Source organism: Camelina sativa, chromosome 10, assembly GCF_030686135.1.
Source record: "Camelina sativa cultivar CO46 ecotype springtype chromosome 10, ASM3068613v1".
NCBI classification, from domain to species: Eukaryota; Viridiplantae; Streptophyta; class Magnoliopsida; order Brassicales; family Brassicaceae; genus Camelina; species Camelina sativa.
Window position 1 is genome coordinate 22707036 of NC_141889.1, and position 6886 is coordinate 22713921.

Below are 6886 nucleotides of genomic sequence, written 5' to 3' on the forward strand. Positions count from 1 at the left end.
AAGTGGGCATTCTGCTTTTTATAGGAAACTTTAGTATTTCACCAAATCCACTAAACCGCACAAAACCGAAGAACAAACTAAACTGACAACCTGTAAACATTCCAAACCAACCACCAAAACCGAAACTCGGTTCACAGACGTTACACACTTGAAGGTAAAAGTTATTTGTTAGCAAGTAATATCTTACAGGTGATTTATAAATAGTTAAGTTGAGAATTTAGTTAATAATTTTATCGAAAAAAAAAAAATCAAAGCCTATTAGTACCTTGAATTCCCATTAATTGCTCATTAATTATATATAGTTTTCTTGTAGTTATAGGCGTGACCTTCCCTCTATTCTTTTCAGCCTACATCTTCGAAAGACGACAACAACTTTCTTTATAAATCTGAGCATGAAGGCACAAATTATCCATAATTTGATAAACATCTTCCAAAGACGACAACGTTCTCTCTTGCGCTTTACAGATTGTTTCAATTTTCTTATATTTGGGGATTTTTTGATTTTGATGACTTAGTTGAAACTTTAGAGTTTGATTTGTAGATTTTAAATCTAATAGGAATCAAAATTTCAGATAAATGAGGGTTTATAAGTTGTGGATTTAGATTTGGGAGTGCTTTAAACCGGTTTGTGTGTTGTTTGTGTTCTGTTCCATAAACAAAACTCATATCTTCTGTTCCATAAAACTTAAACTGACATTATGTTTAGTTGTTTGTGTAGCTCCAAAGGAACTCTTCTTCAAAATTGATCTTCTTCTTCGTATCACTCATGGTGGTTTTCTATTTTGTAGGGACAATCCGAGACTCAACCCTCAACAGTCTCATTTTCTTCATCATTTGTGTGTTGGTTATAGGCTGAAAAAAACAAAGAAGAAATATTTATATTTGCTCTTTTTTTTTTTTGCAAACCGGTCATGTTTTTTTTTGTGGTGAATCTTAACTTTAAGAATATATTTTTATGCCTGAAACTTCGTGTTTGGTGTCGGTTTTCTAATTGGCAGTGGCACTTGGGGAAGATACAATCTACTTTTGTTGATGATGTGTATGTTTTGTTGCCACTACCGATGAGGTAAGTTCCTTTTAACTTTTTTTGAATTTTTATATGATATGTGATTCTCTTTAGGTTCATTTGGGTTTGAAAGTTAAACCATTTTTTAATGGAGATAGAGCAGCTTTTCTTTTCTAAAACTGCTTAATTTTGTTTCGTATCTTCTTGTTTGCTCCAAGTTCTAGAGATAGAGAAGCTTCTCTTTTCTTCTAATCACAAGGCATATTAGTATTTTGTATGGTTAGTTAGTACATTAGGGTGATTGTTCTTGTTTTTTCTAAACGTTTAACTACGTTACAGGTTTTTGCATTGAGAGATAGTTGATAGTGAAATTAAGCATCAAACTTGTTTAGTTGGTTTGGTTTATGAAACATCAATTGGTGAGTCGTTAGTTGTTTGATATCCTGCTGGTTCATTTGTTCAGTTTCATGTTCAAGGCTTGTCTTACTTGCAGTTAGCATCTATTATTCATACTCATACTTGTTTTTCACTTTTTAGATCATGTTCAAGAGGTATAGAGCAAAGAATTAACAAATTAACTCTTCTATGATTCACAACTTTCAAGGTAAGTATTCTTTCCCATATACTCTTGTTAAACCTTTACGTCTGTAGCTATTGATACATTTGTTTCAACTTAATTTGGTTATATCCATTTGATTCTCAGAACCTCCTCATATAAGTAATTGGTTTTCAAGCTATGTATATGAATCGCCGATGCTAGATACAAGTAATGGTTATGAATTCTCTGATTATGGAGGAAGTGTGAATGTATAAAGGATATGGAATTGTTGAATATATATCTGATATCTATGTACAAACTATATTCTGTTTCAGTTGGCTCATTTGTGACTGCTTGATGTGTTTCTTGTTTTCTTTTCCTGCTCTAGTTCTCCTACTCAATTCACCATCTGTAAGTAAAACTCTTTCAATCTTAGTTTCAGTATCATGAATCAATGTGTGTGTGTGTGGAAACTATGCAGTTTGTTGATGACTGTCGCAGCTGAAAAGAGACTTGACATTCATTATCACATAGTGTATCAAAGGTTGTTAAGGATGCTGGTGTTATTCTTCCAAAACTTTAAGTTACAAAATTAGTTATTTATTTTATGTAATGTAACTATGTATGTAAAATCTGTTTTGTGTAATGAATGTTCTCCATAATTTATATAATATTTTTTATATATAAATCTGATTAAATAAATTTTGTAAAACAGGGGTCAAATATACAAATCTATATTCAATTAAATTTCTATAGCAAAAAATAAGGATATAACATTCAATGGATAATTTGTGTCAATTTGTAACAAATTTATGACAAGTAATTCTGAAGATTTTTGTGAGGAAATTAGCCACAAGATTTTGTGACTTTTTATAACTACAAGTTACTGATATCTCTGTTGCAATTTATAACGGGTAGTTACAGAAAAATGTAACAAGTAGTAACAAATAACGATAAATTAATTTGTATCTAATTTGTGGCAATTTGCGATAATTTGTTAAGCGGGGTTTTTAGAATCGCCTGCCACGTCAGCCCTGTGTAGCAAATGTAATATTAATATGTTTTCAAAGATTTTTTTTTTCATTATATAAGGGTTTAGTACAAATTCCTTTGCTGCTTCGATGGATATCCAGTTTTAGATTTTCTTGATAGCATACATTCTGGTTTTTAGTACCTGTTTTTAGTACCGTATAGTTTTCCTTGCATTAGTTTGGTAAACTTTACATCGATCGGTACGGAGGTGGCAAAAAAGAGGCCATGCAAATATTTGTGAATAGTTGCGCCTGCCCATTAATATTACGAAGAGAGTAGTAGAAGGAAAATATATAATATTGGATATCCATCGAAACCGTGTTCGTCATAATGTATTTGTCAAACTTGGTTTTTTTTCTGTTCAATTGACCTTTTTTTTGGATTATTGAATATTTGGTGTTTTGGTTCATGTTATTGATATATCCATTTAAGTTCTTCAAAATTAGCGTGCGTGATTTAGCTTCAAGAACCAACCATATACATTATATATTATTTTATTCTCCGTAAAAACATATGTATAACTTACTATGTTAAACATTTTCAAGTATAAAACTTGGAAGAATTTTAATCATATAATTTAATGATTTATGTAGGTTTATAATTTTAAAATAATGCATTTAATGTAATGAAAAATCCAATTTAAATTAGGAAAAGAAGAGTCAAAGTACATAGTAATTTGGTAACATTACATATTATATATATATATATATATATATATATATATATATATCTTATGTGTGTTTGGCAATTGGTAGGTGCCAGTGTACTGCTGTTTAGGAGCATAGCCTTGATTGTATTAGACAAAAGGCTTTTGCTGTTCTTGTTGCCTTGGACTATGGATGGGTAGATTTGGTCTTGAGGATTTGCAACATTCGGGTTATAGTATTATAGATTCGGGTTCTGTTTGTAGTTGTTGTACCCTTTATTGTAACCTCCTTGATTATTGATGTAGTTCCCATCCTCAAGCTGAGCACTCTCCCCATCTTGTTGCTGAAACTGGTCTTCCTCAGAGATGGAATGGACATGTTGTTGCTGGTTGTGGAGTTTGTCAAATTTGTCATTGAGGGCTTTCATGTCTCTCTCGTACTTGGCATCATCCTCTCCAGAAGATCGCAATCATACTCCTCATTGTAGTACCCATCCACTAAGTCCGAACCTTCATCAACATCCTTCTTGAGGAAATTCCCATTACTAGCGGTGTCCAGCAACATCCTTATCTTAGGAACCACACCGCGGTAAAGTGTACTTAGCAACGAAGCATTATTGAATCCATGATGCGGGCATCTGCTGGTGTATCCCTTGAAACGTTCCCAAGCTTCACTGAACGTCTCATTGCTTTCCCGAATAAAGTTGGAGATGTCATTTGGCAGCCTTGTAGTTCTGGATTTAGAGAAGAATTTGGCAAGGAACGCCTTTTTGCATGCTTCCCATGTTGTGAGTTCTCCCAAATGTGTGCTTTGTCACCCAAAGAAAATGGGAAAAGCCGGAGTTTGAATCCATCTACACTGACTCCATTGATCTTGGTTAGGCTATAGAGCCTATCAAACTCATCTAGATGATCAAATGGGTCTTCCATTGGCAATCCATGAAACTTGTTGCTCTGTATCATCTGGATGAGACTACTCTTGATCTCAAAGTTGTTATTTTGAACAGCAGGTGGCACAATGCCATGTCTTTGAGTGTGAGTAGATGGAGCATCTCCTGCTCCTATGTTGGTCCTCTTTTGAGGAGCTGGTGGACCATTCTGATTATTCATGACTTCCTCAATTGTTGTTGGTTGTGGTACTTGTTGTTGACAAAGTAAGCTTGGTCTGTCGATGTTGTCTATGAAATGACTCAAGTGTTGGCTACCCTTAGATCGTGTTTGCATGCACATCAGTTAATCGAGTGAGTACACGATGGTCTGCTCGATATAGGTGATCGAGTGACGGGTCGGGTGGGTACTCGGGTAGTACCTGAAATGCAAAACAAACAAACACGAAAGTAAATAAGTCAGTTCCGAACCAAAGTATAGAAAAGAACTTGATCTAGCAAGTGCTGAAATCTTAAACGTAGCAAATAAAATTCAACCAAATTCAATCTCTTAAATCTTGCTAAAACACTCTCAACAATCAACCTTGGTCACTCTCCTACCCAACTCTCGTTGGAGAAACATGACCAGACAGACATTACAAACCGATTCATTATTGTCAATAAACTCCTTACACATCTAATCTCTTAGGCTAAGTGAGTAAATCTCTAGCACTGATTGATTCAAGCATTTTAACAACATCTCTCAATGGAAAAACACCCTAGATCTAGTCTCAACCTCTCGGTCTGAAAATAGCATTAAGAACATCAATCTAGAAGAAAATTTATATAAAATAAACATTCAAGCTAAGACATCCTAACCGATCAGGAACACATATTTGTCTATCCCATCCCTAGAAACTTTATTTCACTACTCAGATCTCGTGGTAGAAAGCATAAAAATACAAATGAATGAATATTGCATTGTATTGAAAATAAGATAAAACTAATGAAGTACATAATCAAAATAAAAGGAATAGCAAAATAAACAAAATTGAATCCTACCAAAAGTGGAAAAAATGTTTGAGTCGCTCAAGATCTCTCTCAGAAGCTTTCGCTCTCTGGTTTGAGTGTCTGTGGCGTGCTAGGGCGAGAGGAAGAAGAGGGGGGTTTATATATGGAAACCTTTTAACCTAGCTGCTCAGTCCTGCCCAAGGGTCTGCTCGAGGCGGTGCACGAGGTTTGAGTCGGGTAGCTCCTCGGGTAGGTCTTCGGGTTGTTATTCTTAGATCTTAGATCTTCTTTGATCGGGTTGAGGTTCGGACTGTTCTTCTTGCATACTTGCTCCTTCGGGTATATGCTCGGGTTTGACCTTGTTTTCCCCCATTTTAGGCTCTAAAGCACCAGTTTTCATCCAAAATGCACAAATGCAACAATGCAGCACCCTAATTGGCCTAAATGCAAATTCCTACAGTAAAGGACCTAAAAATGCTAAGGTTAGAGTGTTATAATGCAAAATATGGACAAAAAAGGGTGTCTAAAACATGTAAATTAGAGTGTTATCAAGCACCAACATGCAACTTGAGTCGACGCTACTCCACTCGACCGACGCTTCCGGGAGAGACGACAATCCACTCGACCGACCACGATAGACATGCGACTCAAGGATTCAAGTCATGCAACTCAAGACATGCGACTTCAGGATTCAAGTCATGCGACTCGACCAAGCACGCTTGAAATGGACGACATGCGACTCGATCAAGCACGCTTGGAATGGACGTCATGCGATTCGACCAAGCACGCCTGGAATGGATGTTATCCCCCTCGACCAACCATGCCTGGAAGAGATGACATCCGACTTGACCGCACACGTCAGGAAGAAAGACGCTTCGACTCAGCCAACCCGATTCCCGAACCGACTCTCCATCTTGTCGTTTAATGTTTTAGGGCTTTCCATGTTTTATCATAAATAAATGAAACAATTGCATATACACCCACTTCCATAAGATAGTCTTACACTCACACCTACTTCTTGGCCATGGTGTACTTTTGAGCATGTTTTGGCAAGTTTGTCATAAAATAGAGACTATTTTGCCCTTGGATGATCTCCTCTTATCTTTTCTCTATTTTTCTCTCTTGTTTTTATCTTTATTATCATTTGTTTAATTATTATTAATAATTTTGTATATTTTTTTGCACAAAATATTATGATTACATTTAAGATGCATATTTTGCTATACTTTAGATGAATAAGTTATACACTATCTTAACATTTATTTTATGATAAGTGGATAGTAAACTGTGGATACTTACTTGATTAGACTATTAAATTCATAATTTGAATATGTAATATGGTTGGTTAGATGTGTTTTTATGGATGTCGTCCGCATTTCTACATTTTAATATGCCTTTTGCCATATTTTAGATAAATAAGTTATATGTTATCTATTTTTATCTGAACATTTAGAGTTATAATTTAGTATTTAGGCTTTTATACTTTAGGATTTAGGTTTTAGGAGTTATGTGGATTCATTGTTAATATTTTGGGTTTATGGTTTAGAAGTTAGGGTTTATGGCTTAGATTTAGGGTTTAGGATACAATGACAATATCAAATCCATATATTCATGGTCATATGGACACTATAGAATTTGTGGATTCTAAGATTTAGGATTTAGGATACAATGCCAATATCAAATCCATATATTCGTGGTCATATGGATACCAATAGAATTTATGGGTTCTAGAGATTTAGGGTTTAGGATTCATCGACAACATCAAATCTATATATTCGTGGTCATGT

At 34.8% G+C, this 6886-nt stretch overlaps 1 non-coding gene across 1 annotated transcript; it reads left to right on the forward strand.

The window, feature by feature from the left end:
- Positions 1–3842: 3842 nt before the first annotated feature.
- LOC147937201 (small nucleolar RNA R71) lies at positions 3843–3949 on the forward strand. Its single transcript, XR_015569765.1, has one exon. It is a non-coding gene; the product is annotated as a small nucleolar RNA R71 (small nucleolar RNA).
- Positions 3950–6886: the final 2937 nt, after the last annotated feature.